We start from the raw sequence: 18,698 nt of genomic DNA, 5'->3' as shown, positions 1-18,698 counted from the left end.
ACTTTTTTTTTCTTATGCTCAGTTTTATGTGGATAACAAGCAGTAGATGAGGAAAAATCTTGTAAAGTTTGAGAGTCGGGGCTCAAAAAAGGGAGTGTTTGAAGTTTGTGGTGGGGCAGTGTCCTGTATGTGTGAGGATGTGAAGAAGCCAAGTAGAAAGCTTCAGAGGTCCAAGTGCTCCTATCCACTGTCTGAACTACATGAGGCATACGGTGTTTTTGTTATAAACACTGGTTTGGGTTAGCTACAGGAAGCAACTGATACTCCTTTTTGAGGATTGTATTCGTTTTCAGTTTTGTTTGACGCATTTGGAATGATCAACCCAGATGATATCACAGACATCAAATTGCACTGGCATACATCCTAAAAGTGATCCTGTTGGAAACTTCCATCGAAGTTTCCATCAGTGGAAAATGTACCCGCAGCAAAATCAGACTTTGTGGGATTGTGATGAGTTTAAGTGTTTCTCTTTTGCTGTCAGGAAACTTAAAATATTGTATATGGGCTGGGTCTCCTGTCCTACCTGTGAGCCTCTTAGATGATATATTTCATTACTTTGTGCAGTGTTTTGCTGATCCACAGCAAGTATTTTCCTCATCATTCTTCTGAAGGAGGGGCAGAGACTTGTTTCGTTATAGGAGACCACTGGATGCTGATGTTAGTATTACAGTCCTTCCCATGAAGAAGGGAGTTCTCCGTGGCTTGTCTGGAGGATGCTCAAGGGATCCTGGGCAAATTCTAGCCAGGAGGCTGCTATTCACCTCACCCTGTGTTCTCTGGCACAAAAGAAAGACCAGTAAGAAACTGATGGAGCTGGGGCTGGAGGCCCTCTTGTGAAGTGTGAGTATGGGAAGGAGAGGACTTCCTTCTTTTCTTTTTCTTTTGCTAGAAAGTTTCTAAAGTTTAAAGCAACTTTTAAGTAAATAGTTGTGCCCTGTTCAGTAGTTCCTTCTACTAGCCAAAATCAAATGCAGGAAATGCCTAATCCAGAAGTGTGACATTGATCCCTAATAGGATCTTTTCTTTTTCAGAATACTTCATTTCTACACCTTTATTTTTCTCTCTAGCATAGCAACAGCTTATCCTTAAGATTTGTCCAACAGAGCTTGTCTCCTGTTGGTTATAGGCCATCATTTTGTATTGTTTTTATCAACAAAACCTACTGTCAACAAAAACAGTATTACTACTGGTAACTAGAATCATAGAATATCCCAAGCTTTAAGGGACCTACAAGGATCATTGAGTCCAACTCTAGCAGCTTCATGTCTTTTGGAGTTTCCATGCAATGACTACTGCAATGATGCTTATGTCATTTTTTTCTAACTCACCCTCTCTTTTTTCTGTTGTGATCAGTGTGCATAGCAGATCAGAAAATGCTGCTTATTTTTCATGCCCACAGTATATCTGGTCAGGCTGATAAAAACAAACAAAAAAAAAAAGCTGGCTTCCTTGAGCAAATAACTGAAGCAACCAAAAAAACTTCCCAAAACAGCCCTTCTAGTAAGAGCTCCAAAGGGAGTACAGTCCTCATCAGCCTACTACCCCAAGGAGTCTGAACTGCTGTGAGATGATGAGTCTGTTGCTAATTTGAACAGTAGAACAAAACCATTTAGTAAGCTTGGCCTTCAGTTCCCTAGACATGTTTTTTCCTACTTGCATCATCTTAGCTATTAGGTCATGCAAAGAAGCACCCAGGATGCACTGCAGAAATAAAATGCTATGTCAACTCTTTTCTAATAGGAAGTTTGATCTTCCCTGCTTATAGCTGTAGTCTTCAAGAATATCTTGAATTATTTCATTCCCGTGGGAAAGTATGGAGAACTGCAAACAATTTTACATTCCATTGCTACAGGTGGATGGGCTAAGATATTTATTAAAGGGATTTGGCTCCTCTTATCTCAGGAAAGATATTTCTGTAATTCTGAAAGAAGGCTAAGAAATTTTTGTGCAATTGACCTCTAGGTACTCTCTGGCACCAAAAAAAAAAACAACAAAAAAAAAAAAAAAAAAAAAAAACCACGAGGTTGTGGCTTTTCCTTCACAGTGATAAATAAGAGTTAGATCTTGTGGTCTTCACCTTCTCTGAAACTAGCTGATACCTTTCTCTAATTTTTTTATACTAGTTCAGAAAAGTTGCTGAAGTTTCTGCTTTGGGGTTGGCTGTCACTTGTGAACCACACAAAGTTGTGCAGTTGGGTTGGGGAGAGCTCTGAAGGTTGCAGAGGTGCAGCATGTTATTTCTTTACCTGCGACCTCTGTTTCTAATATTCAGAGCACCTGTCCTGGGAGGCAGGCTGCAGTAGTGAAATACAGTAGTGCAGGCTGTCCTTGTTCACCAATTGTGTTTAAATGCAGGCCTCGTACTGTATCCAAAGATTTGTACTTACCCATTTGAAACAAAGGAGGTGGGCTGTCCCTTGAAGGTTACTGATGTAGAAAAACTCCAAAAACAAACGCCAGGGAAATCAAGGTACCTAGATTTTACTCCAATAAAAGGGTGCTTGCCGCTGTCTTCATTGTCTTGCAGCAATTTGAAAAATGTCCTTGGATATATGTTTGGGAATCATTACTTGTGTTCTCCACTTTTCATGCAAGATTGGAGAGCTAAAGCCTGCTAGTCTACCTCTGGAAAACTGGTGCAGTCCTTGCTATTACAGAATTTTTCTTTCCTATTAAGCTTGTCTTGCGTTAAAGGTACAAAAGATACTAAGTGGTCCATGAAAAGACAGAGGAACAAAATTATTATTTATAACTTTTTGGAGGTACTTGGCATTGACCCTCATGTAATGCCATTCAGACCTACAGAAAAAAATGTAGTTGGGAACAGTATTACATCAGTGTTCCCTCTAACGGAAAAATCAAAGTCAACAACACTCGCGACATAAACAAGTGGGAAAAATTAAAGCAAAGAACTTTTGAGTGGAAGTTACAGAAACTGTAACATGCAACAAGTTTGAATCAAGTTTTATCATCAAGTTTAGCAATGCGTAGAGGTTAGCTTGTACTTTCAGGGATACAGGTGACTAGCATCTGAGGACAGCATTTAGCTAAGCTAGAAATACATATCAATAAAAAACAGAATAATGGAATTAATACTAAAAAAAAAAAAGTATTCATGCTCTAAGGAATACCAATTTGCAGGCAACTGTTGAGCTTCAGAGTATACTAGCTCTTGGGAAATGTTCTGTCAAAACTGTCTGGAAATGGGATTTTTTTTCTTTGAAGCATCTGGCTCTGGCTGACCTGCAGACTGGTTTGGTCCAGAATTACATTCCTCTTTCTAAAACTTAAAACCCATTCACCGCTAACAATAAGAAAAGATTAAAACAGATTTACAAATACGGTAACAGGAAATAACTATATCGATAAAATAATATTGTAAGCTGCTGATACTGTTAATCAAAGCAATTCTACAAATCTTATCTTACAGAAAGGGAATTATGGTTCCATACACCAGACGTTAAGAGCAGAACCAAAGATACTTTGGCTAATGTGGACTTTTGATTGCTGCATTATTTTTTTCTTCACACTTTACTGTGAGAAAATCTTTCTAAACCTTTTCAAATAGCTTTGTGTAACGTTTAATCGCTGAAATAAGATTCATTGTATAAGGATATAGTTGCTGATGTTTAATTCTAATCTGTTATTACCCCGAAACTTTTCTGAAGTCAAAGTTTGAACTCTCCAGAAGTGTTTGTTTGATCTTAGAGAAGATACCGTAGTGATTAATGGTACCGATAAGGTGTTGATTGGTGCTTGGGAGAACCTATTCATAGAAACAATAGACTATTATACTCTACTTTAACTACCATAAAACAATATTTAAGCTTTACTCCTTAGAAACAATAGTCTTATTTATACATCCCTGTCTGTCTCTAAACCAGCATTACAGTTTCAGGCTTCTTATTGTGGTGAAAGTGTACATTAACGTTTTCAGTGCTTGAAAAGTTCAGGTCTATACCAAGGTGCAGAAAAAAAAGCAAATGGAATTTTTCAGCCTGAATTTCATTCTGAAGTTAAGAGTGGGGGGGGGAAAAGTGGAATGGTAGAACTACTAGATATGCTTTGCAAGACATTTGAGAGATGTATTAAGATTTGATACGTTACAGGGTACAATCTTCTTCTTGAGCTAGACTGCGCAAGCTGCCTTTCATTGTTTCATGCTATTGCCAGGGGTAAGAGCACCAGGTGCACCAGATTTCTTACTGATACCAAAATAATCCGAGAAGATCAAATTTACTTTACTTCAAAAAAGCACTAGAGCATCTACTCTTCTCAAAAGTTACTATTTAGAGTCAAAAGCTTGTAACATATAGTAATTTTATATTGTTATTGTTATGCTGTTTTAGCTAGTGACATAGTCCGTGCTCTGAAGACTTTGCAGATTAAGGGAATACTTGGACACTGAATGCCTAAATGGAGCAGAGCATAGTTTTATCATGCTTTGTTCACGCTGCTTCAGTTTAAGAATAAAGAAGCAAGCCTAAAACCCCTCCTTCCCCAGCCAGGATGTTGATGATTGCAGTATAGTAAAACTGGTGTTCAGTAATCTATCCATAGACTCAAGGAGAAAGATGAAATTGCCACATGTAGGATGCAGAACCAACAACTAAAACCCTGTTACCTCACATCTTGTAATTTAGTTCTGGAAACAGATCTTTTCTATTCAAATTAAGTGGTATTCATTTACTTACACATAATAAATTAATATTAATGTTTTAAAGCCAAATCCAGAACAACTACATTTTGCTTTGTCAACACCCCTGTGTGAACTGATGTATGAACAAAAGTATTATTGGTGATGGTGTCCTTTTCATTAGTAAAAAAAATCTGTGTGTGCTAAAATTAGACGTGAGTACACAGTTACATCTTAAACAGCCCATGTACTTAATTCTGTGTTGATCTTGTCTTTAGGCAGAGGTACACCATTGGAGGGAGGAAAGATGATTCTTGATGCCATGTCAGAATACATACTAAAAAGTAAATGGTCTGAGTTATTTAGACTAGAGCAATAATTTGCAGTATGTAATCTCAGTGTCTTTCATCTGATACTTGTCACTTTAAAATTCCAGTAATGTGGTTCAGATACCAGAATGGTAGTCTTTTTCTTTACATTCAACACACACGCCAAGCTCCTGAGGGTTCAGCAGGGTCTAGTTTCTATACTATGGAAGCTGAGCTATGTTTGGCATGTTTTTAAAGTAAGCCTGGATCTAAATAGCCTTTCTCTGTTCATTAGTAGAGCTCATCTTTTAAAGAAGGCTCTGCAGAGAGGAGGGAAATTATCCTTATGAACTGGATGCCGTCAGTTTGGAGAAGGATTCATGAGACATTCTGGTAGCCACCGAGGCTTATGCCAAGCAGTGAGCTCAAGGAATGATAAAATCAGGGTCTAGCTTAAATACTGATCTGTTTGAAGGATGAGGGAAGGCTGTCAGCATAGCATGGAAGACAAACTCAGATATCACAAACTGAAGCCAACTGCAGGGGCTGTGGACATAGAGGAAGACCATATAGTCACAGACCTATTGAAGGTGGATGGGGAAACAAAGGCTAAGAATTGTGGTGCCTATGGGAAGGAAAAGCTGCAGATCTGGGCAAATTGCATGGATTTTCTTCTTTGAAGCAATTATTTGTGGTTTTGAGAGAGGTAAAAACATAGTATGAACAAGAGTGGGGGAAAAAGCAAAGACAACAGACTTGTGTTTCCTCTAGTGTAGATTGATTTTTTGAGCAGCTTTGTATCATGATTTTGTGGGTGTAGGGGGAGAGGGAAGGCTACCAAAAAGGGCATTGTTAAAGTGGAATCTAACTCCAAAGAGGAGGATTGTTTCCTATATGCCAAAAAATGGCAGCTGGACAAAAAAGAAAAGAAAATGTAAATAAGGGTGGACATTTCTATACGTATATATTTGAATTTATTAGCTGCCAACATTGTCAAATAGAAATGGAATTAGATACTTTATATTCCTAGTTATAAGTATTCCACTCCTACTGGAATTCCTCTGGAAGATGGTTTGAGCATTGGTCTGCTTTAATATTTGTTTGTCTTCAGAAAACAGAAAATTGAGTGAAAGCAGATGAGGTATTTCTTCTAGCAGAGAGTGCAAGCATCCTAACAGTATCCATAACCAATGTTACATGAATGATTGCTAAAACCTCATGGTGATGTTTCAGTCTGTCAGTGCCTCTACAAACTATAATATTATTTCAGAGCACTTTGGGGAAGTAACATTGATTTTTACATTTAGAATTAGTGTGTGTATATATATATATATATTAAAATCCAGTTTTACTATTGCAGCTTTATAAAAAGCAGTAGCTGTTTCTGTTTCTTTCCACGTGCAGCTGGCTTACCTTGGATGTGTTCAATAAGAGTCCTGTTAAATCCATACTTCTGCCATCTCACGTAGTCAGACTCCAGCTTTATATAGTCATAATACGAAGGCTCCCCTTCATGCCTTTATTTTGTGCATCCTCCTCCTTCCTCTGTGAAACTCCAGTCTTGGAGTTGAGGAGATGAGGATGTCCTTCTACCAGAGCTCCATTCTTGCAAAAATCTGTCATGTCATCCTTACACAGAGGAGCTTTCATAACCAGGAGGGCAATGCAGAACTTCATCTCATCAAGTTCCACCTCACACAGCCTTAAGTATTCTCTGAGTCAGTCATTTTATTTTTTCTTCATCCTGGAGTCCATTTTACTGTATCCTTACCCCTTCACTTCTTTCTGTCTTCCATACTTCCCTGTATTTAAAAAGTGATTAATTAGTTTACAGCTTCAGTTGCAAGTGCATCTAAAGATGCTCTTCTCAAAGTGTTTTGACCAAAGAACTGTATTGCAATCGAGATGATTATGTACACATTAAAGTATATTAAAACAGTATGGAGCTCTGTCCTTAAATCCACACAGATGAACTATATTCAGGTTTCACTGAACGCAAGTTGTTCCTTATATATGTGACCTATCATCACTTGGGCACCTGAAAGAGAGATTGCATCTGTTGCTCCCCTTTGTTTAATTTTACCTTGTTTGCCTGCATTGGAATGGATCTGTGAGAGACTTGGAGGTTGGCTTTTGGGGGGCGGTGTATGCAAATCTTTTTTTGACTTTTAACACATGCTTCCTGTTGGTCATTTTTGCTGTATATGATCCATCACCATCTTTTTCTTAGAACATATTTCAAAGGTGTTGGAGTGATGTGCTCATTTCCTGTCTTTTTAAGCTCAGGCACATTCTTTTTTATCTCGGGAACTTCATTTAAGTAACCAGGGTCTCTTAAGAGCAGACAATGAAAGGCTCCACCACATTTTCTTGCTAAAGAGGTGGTGTGAGGATGACATCATTCATCTGTGCTAGACACTGACTCATAGGCATCTGACCCCAGGGTGGAACCCAGTTACAGGGGTTAACATGAAGTCATCTGCGGTTGCACAATGCATTTCACAGTTGCTCTTTCTCTCTCCTTTTTTTTAACCATCTGAATAATTGCAGAGTGCACAACATAACGAAGTACAGCAATGAGGCAAACATTGCTTTTGGTGCTTTTCCAGGGCGATTTGCAGACCACAACCAAAAAGAGCAGGAAAATTTTTATGATACAGTATTGGATTTTACATTTGGATGCAGAAATAGCTTTGTCCAGTAGCCAGAAAATGGAAAACAAATTTGTCTTAAAACTGTAGGGCATACAACTGTTTTGCATTGTTGCATTAGTGTTGTTTGCGTTTTTGTTGCATTAATTTTCATTGGGAAATACTAGACCTGTTTTTATATTTGTAGGGTGGTATCCTATGCAAACTTCTGAGGCATCTTTGACGTGTTAGTATCCAAGGCATGTTTTGATTTGTGCTGTATTTTTTTCCTGACATTTTTTGGCTGTATTTTCAGCCTGTCCACAGTTGCTTTTTTAGAATTCTTTGCTTCATATTCTGGCACAGGATCTGGACTTGTTCTTGTGAAATACGGTCTGCGTGTGCATTTAGGGGCTGAAAGTCACTAGTGATGTAACTTGCAAGAATATCTGTAATATTAAAGAGTTTTAGAAAGAGAATTACCTGTTGGGCTCTCTGGTTTCTTACCCTGTTTGAAACTTGGCTGAATTTGTAGGTAATACCATCAAGATGATGATTGCTCAGGACTGTTTCCAGGATCTCCTCTTCAGTTAGTTAGAACTGTCTTAATGTAGGCACTTTTCCCCTTTTATAGCATTAGAAACAAGCTTTTTCCTGCTTGAAAAAGCTGTGGAGAACGTTAAAGGCAGCTTGGTTTTGCCCACTGCTGAGTGCTGTGTAAGTGTTATAATCAAAAGAGAAACAGTTGGAACAAAACACCGATTAGATTCTGGAAATCTGAATCTTGTAAGCAACTTCACATTCCAGTATAACTTAATATAAAACTGAGCATATAATAACTTACCTAGCAATTCCCACTTAGTCTCTGAAACTTAGCTTATAAACAGGCAAGACAAGTGGGAATTTGTATTTGGAAATTCAGAGATTCTGTTATGGAAGACTTTGTAAGAATGAATGAATTATTAAAATCAGGATTGCTGAGGGAGCAATAACATTTCTACTTTTGAAAAAAAGAATCTGAAAATGATTTAATGGTTTAGAATATGAAAGGCTTCTTCCCTCCCCAAAATCTTAAGAGACCTGTAGGCCACTGCAGTGTCCTCTTCCTGCTTGGAAATGTGTTACATATTTCACTTCATACAGGTAGTTTTTAGTAATATAGTATTTAAGGACAGAGAGAAAACAAACAATATAAGGCTTTTAAGGAAACTGACCCCGTGTAAGTTCAGGGTAGCCTGCTTCTCTCCACTCAGCTGATTCAGCAAAATATTTAATTGTTGAGGTCTGATGCAAATTGCATGCAAATTGCTGACCCTGGAAACACTGTGGGGGCAATCCTTACGTAGGCAGGAACAATTTCTCCAATGTACTACGGCATAAATAGTCTTGGTTTTGACATCAGATGTGCAGATGTTTTTTTCAAATTATACGTTTCTGGTGCAAATGCATTTAATTGAGTGACTTTAAGTCATTGCACAAAAATCTGCTTTGCAAGGAGATTGTCTACAATTACTCCAAGCTAGTCAGTGATTCTTTTAATTAACTTTTGTCTGTGCACTGGAAGGTGTAACTTTTTGTGTGATATGGTTAAGGTGTCTTGAGCTGTATCTTTGAAAGTAACAGACATGCATGTTCAGTTATAACACAAATGAGAAATACCTATACCTATAAGCATGCAGTCAGCTTCTAAACATTCTTTGTCTTTTTCCACCTGATATTATATATTTACATCTTGCTTATGTTCATTAAAATGTAAATGTAGAAATGATTACAATTAATCAGATACGTACACATGCAACCAAAGCTATGATACAAGTATTCGGAGACATCTTTTTGTAGATGAAATTGCTTATCTCTACAGAACTAGTGAAAGGTGGAAATGTTTTCTTTTGGAATAACAGGGAATCATAGCCCCAGTTCCCCACAATATGTTCTTTTAAGGAAGCACAGCAACAAGCAGACTTCTGTTTATGACAGATGGTAAATATATCTGTACCTATCTATATATATTTTCATGCCCAGGAACTGTAAATTTTGTAACCTTCAAAGCACTTTGTTTAGCTGTCCAACAAGAAAATTACCACAGAATAAGGACAGATATTTTGTTTGCGTTTTTATTTCTTTGCTGCTGTATGAGGAAAACATAAGTTGTAGCCCACATCCTCCATTTTTTTTTCTTTTTAAAGATTTCATCTTGGAATTCTTTATTACTGAAATATAAGTTTATAAAGGAGAGCCTGTCAGAGTTTTAACTGCAGCGGTTCCCCTAGTGCTACTGCAATTTTATATGTGCTTCATTATATGTTGTACATAATTTCAGTATATGATGTACACATTCCTAAACATTAAGTATATCCTATGAAATAACGGCACCTCATAAAAAGGGATCATTTTCATACTAATGATATACTTAAGCTGTTCAGAAACTAACTGAACTAGCAACTTATTTCCTGAGGCAGGATTTGGGGATATGTTTAATTTAAATGGGGCAGCCATAGTGAGTTATGAATTGTGAAATGACCACTATGTTTACCGCTTAAGAGGTGCAAAATTGTTAATGGATAGCTGAAGTATCCTTTACCAAGTGAATTCTTGCATGTTGTATGCCCGTATTCTCAACAGTTAGATACCAAAAGTCATCTGCACATATTCAGGAGCATATTTTATTCAAAACGTCACCCACAGAAAACTTTGTTCAGCCTTTTAAGAACAAAACATTTTTTCCCCCTATTTTAGAAAGTGCTGGGGAAAAAAGTGAGAGGAGCAGGGCAGTGTGTACAAAAACAGCAACAGGAGTTGCTACGTACAGCTATATAGATATATATTTAAATGGCTGAAATGCATTCTTCATTAAAAACTAATGCCTTATTTGGCTTAAGGTAAGACATGACTGTGAAATCACTTCTGAACATTCCTCTAATCTCTTTTTAAATTTCACTTTTTTGACTCCTTGTCTTCCCTTGGCATATTAGAAGATATTCCTACCAAAAGTTAAAGATCATGAAAGGATGGAGATTCATCCTGTGTATTTGTCCATAGTCATGTGTCATTTGTTGCTTCCTATTCTTTTTTCACCTTGAGTTTGTACTGCTAAGGTCTTTACATAGAAAGCTTCAATTTGGGAAACAGTAGTCTCATGCACAAATAATACTGAAGCATTGCATTATCATTGAGTGGTTCTGATAGTGTATATTCGTGTTCCATTTGGCACAGAAAATTAGGTTTCAACTTATGAATCAGGGCTTCCAGTTCCTATGATTTTATTGAGAAATTTCACTATATATGTATATATATATATATAGATGTTTTATTAAAGGCATAATCCTGAAACCAGGGGCTACAATGAGTGTTCTAGTTTTTATTTCATAAAAGCACTTTTCACTCCACATAGTTGGAAGAAGGTCAGATAATAAGTGTCAGTAGCCCAGCTTTCCATGGCCATCAAAATTCAGGCTTAAAAAAAAAAAGCTATGCATGTCATCAGACTTAAGGCAGGGATAAAAGTTAGGGTTTCTTCTTCACCCGAGTGTTTTTCCTCAACTTTAACTGAATTTGCAGTGACTGGAGGTAAGAGGGCTTGGTCTGAGAGCAAGTTATTTGTTTGACCTTTACCGTGCATTTGAAACAGTTTCTTCATAATGTCCGTGTAATTTATGGGGTGGTGGAAGAGTTAGTTATGAGATAATCTGTTTCTCTGAGATACTGTACGTTGAAGAACTTCTCCTTTTTATGTGAAAGAATAATGGTCCAGAAAATGACTTATAGTGTTGCACCCATGAGATAATATAATGAAACGTAAAATAAATGGTAATAAAATGGTGTTAAATCAAGGAAATTCTCAGTGACAGTTAAACCTAACCCATTAATCAGGTGTGCTCTAGTGATCGCTTTGAATATCAGATTTGCAATCACCAGAACCTGAATTTCCTGCTTTTTTTAAAAAAAAAAAGTCAACACTCTTTAAGAAGATGCATTTCTTGTGCTTCATTTCCTTGTGACTGATGTACATGTGTGGTTGATATAGACCACATATTTTAAAGATGGTAACTACTTTTTGTTTCATTATTTTATTAAAAAGTTGTTTCTCAATGTCTCTTCTGCGCCACCATCCATTTGTTTAAGTGCTCCAAGACACAATAAGAATTCCTAGCTGGCTTAAAAGACAGTTTTAAATTAGTACTTCTGCTTTCATTTTCCTGTGTTCATTTCCATCATCCATTTCAGCGATGAAACTTGCTTTGCCGTGTATTGCAGTCCAATAATGACTTGCCTGGCCTTGTGCCATAAACAATCAAAATGTCTTGACCTGATTGTAATGCATAAATTGCCATATCTCATTGCAGTGATAAGGATATTTCAGAAGGTCAGGGAGGAGGATGAAGAACAGGAACATACAGTGGAAGAGACGATGTACACTTCAAGGGAAGTGGCTGTATTGTTTTTGATATCAGGCATATATTCTGTATGTTTGACAAAAATAGACACTCATAATTACTGAAAGTTTAATAATATCTTTTTTTTTTTGATATATTGAGTTGAATTGAGATAATAAGAGAACCTTTTGTTTTCAGAAGTTCTGTGTGCCCCTCACAGCCCAAGCCTTTGAACAGAGCATGTACATGGAGGCTGGTCCAGCCCCAAGTAAAGGATTCCCTGACGGACTGGTTGCTACTGTTTAGCCTGAACATTCAAGTCAGATATGAAATGGAAAACTAAACCATCACACACACACGCTCCAAAACTAACTGCATGTGCTAAATAGCAGAGAAATCTTATCAAAGTAAATATCTATTAAATTAATGCCAGTTAAATTGGTTGGACTTGATCATCTTAGAGGTCTTTTCCAACCTAAATGGTTCTGTGGTTCTATGAAAGGGGCTGGACTAACAACTCTAAAGAAAAAAGTCTTCATGTATGCATAGGAGGGATTCAGTGGTTTCTGTTTTTCAATTTGACATGACCTCCACTCGAATCTGGAGGAACCTTCTATAAGAATTAGGAAATGGTGCAGTATCTTTGCCCACTCAGCCCCTTGCTCTTTTTCCTGAGGACTGGAGAAGTTTGCAATTTGTGCGAAATGTGTGCTGGTCCAGTAGGAGCGAGCAGCTTTCAATAACTGAAGAATCTGACTTGCTTAAGTGGTTTTATAAATCCTACCAGCTGTTGAAGTCTGCATCTTTAAGCATGTAAATACTTTTATTTCTAGTCTGGCTGTCAGACTAACAGTTTATTTCATAAACCATCACATAATATGTCTGTTTGACACTTTGAGACAAAATACATGTTAAGTAGATAAATGTAACTCAAGCAAACATTGTTTTTGTCTTTTGCCTCGGTAAAGAGGTTTCTCACAGTACTATAAGAGAATACAGGGCCAGGAGCATAGAATGAGATTTCTCAGAAACTCCCATTAACTAAAATCATGCGCATTGAGTTAATGGAATCTTGTCATCACCTGTAAAATTTCTGTCAGCAAACATCTGGGTTAGATTGAACTTCCCAATAAACTGTGTTAAAATTGACAAGGCACAAAAGGGTTTGTATGTGAAGCACTAAGACGAGCTCTAAGATTCTTGGTGTTCTTTAGGTTGTCATCTCTAATAATTAAAATATCCTCCAGAGGGAGATGGTCTCCTTCTGTGGAACTGTACTTTACTTGGGCAATTCTGCATGTTTAAAAAAAAATAAATCACAGCAAAAGTGTCAAAGCCTTTTCTTTGGCGCAAGACAAAGGAACGGAACTTTGTCTTCAGTTTCTGTGAGCATTTAGCGGGCTGAATCCTTGCAAAGAGAGCTGTGTTATCGTGAATGTATGTCCCAATTAAAAAGCAGTTAATCTGCTTGGTCTTTTTTCATGCTATAATCTTGTTGTTAATATATAAGTTGTGAGTGAATTGTTGGTTCTGGGTTCTCACTTTGTACAGCATGACGGTAGTGTAGTTCAGTGATGTCGGGGCACAGCCCTCCAGACAAATTATGAGGAGTTACTTTTCATGAGGAACAGACATCTTTCTACTGTATTTTGTTGTATTTTTATGGCCATAGTTAACTCTCAAGAAAAAAAAAAAAGAAATCTTCTGGAGTTCTATCAGAAAATTATGTTGGCAGAGGATAATTAAGGATCTGGTGCTGAAAAGTATGCCTTCTGGGGTGTTTGTTTTCAGCTAATTCAATACAATACCCATTTGGCAGCTTAGGGCTTCCATTCAGAAAGTGTCAACTGGTTCTCAGAGGAGTCTGCTTGCAAGGCTGTGATCTCCTTGAGGTCACCAAGACGTGGTGGGATAGGTTGCAGGGCTGGAGGGCTGCAATGTCTCTGTAGGCTTTTCAGGGAGGCTAAGGCAGGATGGCGAGGTTTGTGTTTGACCAACGTGGGCAGTGCGTTTGTAGGTGTCTGGACAGGCTGCCTGCCAGCAAGGAACAGATGAAGCCTTCTTCGGACAGCTGGAAAATGCCTCACTTTTCCAGGTCCTGGCCCTTGGGAGAGCTTTAATTCTGCAGAATGGGCGATACAACAGGGCCCAGGCAGTCCTAGGGGGTTGTAAAGTGCATTGTTGATACCTTCCCATTGACTCAGCATGGGTGAGACGTGTCTGGAGTGCTGGGCCTGGTTCTGGGCTCCCCAGTGCAAGAGAGATATGGACATAGCAGAGTGATCCAGTGAAAAGTGACAAACATGATGAAGGGGCTGCAGTGTCTGTTGTCTGAGGAGGGGCTGTGGGAGCTGGGCCTGGCCAGGCTGGAGAAGAGAGGGCTCAAAGGTATCTCATCACCATGTCTATGGAGGAAGAGCTGGGAAGATGGAGCCAGACTCAGAAAAAGAACACTTCAGAGTTCATTTCTAAAGCATTTTCTTTTAGCATCCCTATACGCTGTAAAGTTAGTTGAGGATCTTCACTGTTATACTTTGGTTGTGTCTGTTATTGATGTTTTGGGGATACAGTCTTCCTAGTGATTAAGAAATAGTTGTGTGCCTACCTCTCATCATTATTGTCGAGGAGACAGAGGACTGGCTTACCAGGAGGGGGAACAGAGCTAGGATTTAAGGGGATGACTCTGTTCTGGAGAGCACGGTGTCTTGAAAGGACTTGGGTGTGACATTGGAACAGCACTGAAACCTCAAGAGGATGTAGTTGTTAATCCAGTGCAATGGGCAAAATAACTTGTAAAATGAAAACATTCAAATTCATTGAAGTAAAATTCAGTGTTCAAACATTAGTGATGCTTTGTTCCAGGATGTCTTCATTATCACCAAGGAAGGGACTTAGATAGTGAACTGTCTTGTGCTTTTTTGACAAAAATAGATACATTTGATAATCTTTAGAATGAGCTTCTGATTGTCTTGTTGCATTTTGCTTACTTCACATGGAGACAGTCTATATTACCTTTTGAAAAGCAAAATTGTTGATAGCAGAAGGAGGCAAGAAGGTTTCAGTGTTCTGGGGATGCCTAGTCCTGATAAGGTACAAAGCTGATTTATGCAGTTATTTCACGGAAATGAACGAGGTGGTTCTTTTGGCAGGAAGGCGGTTTTTGTCTAAAGGCACAAATCCATTTTTTTCCTCTAGATTTAACTGTTCTGACAGTTGTATTATAAAAGCTAGACGCTGTACACTGTAACTCAAGCCACTGCTTTGTGTGCGTTCTATTAATTTTCAAAATCATGGCACCAAAATGACTGATTTCCTCCTTTTAAACACATTTTGTTGTCTAGTTTCACCTTGCTATGTTTCAGTTTTACTTAATTTTCCTGCCATAGTGCTTCTGAACATCTGCCTGAGTTCTTTCAGTTTCTCCACTGCTGGGTCTCTCGGCTCCTGCAGCTGTGGTCTCTGTCTCTTAGCCAGCAGCTCTCAAGAGGTGACAATTAATCCCGCACTGTTTGCCACGTTTATCTGGAAGTCTTTGTCCTTCCCACCTGACCTTCCTTAAAAGACCATGTCTTTCCAGCTTTTTTTCCCCCCAGTTTTGATAGTAGCGGATTGGATTTCTCTAAGTCATCTTGTCTCATTAATCCTCTATTAAAAAGTATTGCATTTCACTTGGGGCTCAGGCCTGCTGCCTAATGCTCCCTGTCTGGGTAGGGCAGGTAATAGGGTATGGAGAATATCTGCCTGTTAGTTTGTTACTTGTTAATGAAGGCAGAAATTTTGTCTTTTTTCCATTTCCATTTTTTCCATTTTCCAGGTAATTATCCATACTTACGTCATTTTCAGACTACTGCGCTTGACAAACTGAGGTCTTAACAATGAGTTTGAAAAAAAAAAAAAAAAAACCATTTCTAACACTTCTCAAACTATTACTTAAGTAAAACAAAACAAAGCAGATGGCTAGCAATTGTGAATATCAATGTTGCTTTCTTTAAAATGCTCTCAATGAAATGGGAAGTAAGCAGCTTCTGTGTAAGCATTCCCTGCAAAGTAGAAATAGACTTTTTCCTGCTTTATTGTCTCTGAGGCAGGTGTCCTGAATGGTGGCAATGTCCTCAGAGAGCAGTTGTGATGGCTATTGAGACAGAATCTTCAGTTTACTGTACCCATTCTCAAAAAAAAAAATAATAAAGGGGGGGTGACCAAAAGCCCAGGTAGTTTGCCAGCTGTACAAGGACATAGGAAAAAAACAGGGTACAGCCACTGTGAGTGAAGGGGAAAACACTGGAAAATCTTCAATGGCAGCTCCTGTGTGAGCCACCAGGCTCAGGCTTTATCTGTCTTTATTTTACAGTGTCTGGGGGCCGGGGGCTGTTCTCAGAGATCGCAGCAAGGGCAAGGCTGTTCGTTGCTTGTTCCAGTCCTCCTGGTTAGCTCTCCAGATATCTGTTTTCACCACTCCAGTATTTAAAACTCGGTGTGGTTGTATTTTATTTTGCAAATACCAGCTTAGACCAGGAGGATCAGCAATTAAAGCAACAGCAGCTGTCTGGTATAAGCCTGGGAGATATAAACATGCCTGCATACAGAGCCCTTCAAGTAGCTTTTGCCCTCCTCCCTGGCCCCCCATCCTATTTTTCAGATCACTGGATGTCATTTGTGCCTGTGCATGGAACAGGTGTCTCTTGTGAACTCCTTAAATAAACTGAATTTTAGAGAAAGATCCTGATGTCAGTTTACACAGGTGCAGACATCATTCAGGAGAATGCTATTTGCACACAAACACACTACTGTTTACTGTCTGCGCTGCAATCAGAGCAGTGCCAGAAGGGCACTGAAGCAAGATGGAGCACGGTTTGCTTTGCTGCTGCTGCTGTCGATTGATGTGAACTTTCATAAAGTTCCTTCTCACTGGGCATGGAGTCTTTTTTGCTCCAAGAAGCATTGAAAAAAGCTCTTTTAAACAGTGGGTCAGAGAAAAGCAGGAGCCATTTTTAATCATGATGTGTGAAATGACAGAAAATGTGTGTGACTCTTTTCTTGGCTTTGCCTGGTTACTTAGCAGGAACTTTGGTTTTGTTTGGGATTTTTCCCCTCCTTGTATTAAAGCTTACACAGGAGCCTACGATAGGACCAAATCAGGTAACTTGCAGCAAATCTCAGTGTGTGACTGTGCCCAAGAATTATCGTTGCACAGCTCTGCCAAAGCTGAAAAAAAGATGACTATTTCCAGGTACTCCAGGAGGAAAGGAGCGCCAAGGTGGCTCCTTGAGCTGCTCAGAGACTTCTCCAGTCCCCAGTACAGCAACGAGCACACCTTCTGGATTACCTTCTGGATTAAAACTAGGTGAGCAAGTAGGTGCAAAGCTGGCTGTACATAAATCACAACCTGTTCTGTCACAGCTCAGGGTAGCGTTATTAATACACCTTCAGGGACTTTAATTTTCAACAGATTCCCCAGTGTTGCTTATGGTCTGTGTAGCTGCCCAAAGTGCATGGTGCTGGAGCTGCAGGATCCCTACCTGCCCTTGGATCTTTGCAGCACCAGAGCTGTCTGCCACATGCTGGCTGTGGTATGTATGCAAGTGAAAAGAGATGAACGTCTCTGAGATATCTTGTGCTTCATGTACTTACATAAGAGAAACAGTAGGATTCCCAGCATGAACTTTTTCATTTGTGTGTGTGTGTATATCAACTTCTTAGTGAAGGACAGCCACAGAAATGACAGACACTTCTCTGGCAAGAAAGCCCGCAAGCTCTTAATATCAGCCAATGCCCATTAATTAGGCCTTCTGACAAAAGGCATGCTTGCCACACCCTTTTACATGCATTGGCCTGTGTAATTTTTTCACTAAGTAGAGCTTTTAGGTATATTTCTTCCATTGAAAATACTGCATTTAAAAAAAAAAAAAAACTTTTACAAAAGCAAATTAAGAACAGATGTAGCTGAGCAATACTTTTTAACCCAGGAGTAATAAATGTTTGGAATGGACTGCTGTGAAGGTTATTAAGACTAAAACACTGGGGTCATTCAAAAAAGAGTTCAGAGCATCCAAGGGGATGGAATTGGAGTAGAAAAGAAGTGGATAACTGAACATTATCCACTGCATTCTTGATGATGCATAACACCCTATGCACTTGTTTTATGCTGTAAGGCTTGAAAATCTATCTGTGCTAGTTAAACATATACTAAGGATTATGCCTTGGTAAAAGCTATGGAAAGTTGATTATAATAACAAATGCCAGCAAGCTAGTCTCTGGACTGTATCACTTGGGAGAAGCTGCAGCAGGAGAAGAGCTATTTGACTTTATTCCTTCTCCAATCCCATGGAAGACATAGATGTAACAGCTTGAAACATTTGAAAAGATTGCAATTTCATCATGATTGTGGTTACTGTGGAGAGATTTAATGCAAAGTGAGAAACATAAAATCTTAAGGAAAAAGTAATATTCTAAATGTAGTTTAAGTTCATATTGAACAGTTGTAAAGATAGGAAATGGAAGCTTGATGCTCACAGTTGAGGTGAATGAACAGCAAAAGTACCATGCTCTGTGCTTATATATCTGTTATTCATGGCATATTATCAGATGTTTGTCCAATCAAACAGCTGGTAAAGTCACTCTGTATGAATGCTGCAGGCATTGCTGCAGCTGTACCTTTCTCAACTTTGCCTGTAGGAAAGCCTGTAACTTCGCTATAATATTTTATATTATAAAAAGGACAGAACGAACCATTTTTGCCTTTTTTTTTTTT

At 38.6% G+C, this 18,698-nt stretch overlaps 1 protein-coding gene across 6 annotated transcripts in view; it reads left to right on the top strand.

Annotated features, from left to right (window-relative positions):
• Nucleotides 1-18,698, top strand: part of KCNQ1 (potassium voltage-gated channel subfamily Q member 1) — a 408,236-nt gene that overhangs the window by 239,608 nt on the left and 149,930 nt on the right. The window contains exon 13 of one of the 6 annotated variants that reach the window (XR_010831794.1): nt 11,918-17,291. The exons of the other annotated variants lie outside the window; for them this stretch is intronic. The gene's annotated coding sequence lies outside the window, so the exon portion shown is untranslated. The remainder of the gene's footprint in view (nt 1-11,917; nt 17,292-18,698) is intronic. 6 annotated transcript variants of the gene reach the window in all.

Source organism: Anser cygnoides, chromosome 5, assembly GCF_040182565.1.
Source record: "Anser cygnoides isolate HZ-2024a breed goose chromosome 5, Taihu_goose_T2T_genome, whole genome shotgun sequence".
NCBI lineage: Eukaryota > Metazoa > Chordata > Aves > Anseriformes > Anatidae > Anser > Anser cygnoides.
Note: the sequence above shows the minus strand (reverse complement) of the source record. Positions and strands in the feature narration are given on the sequence as shown.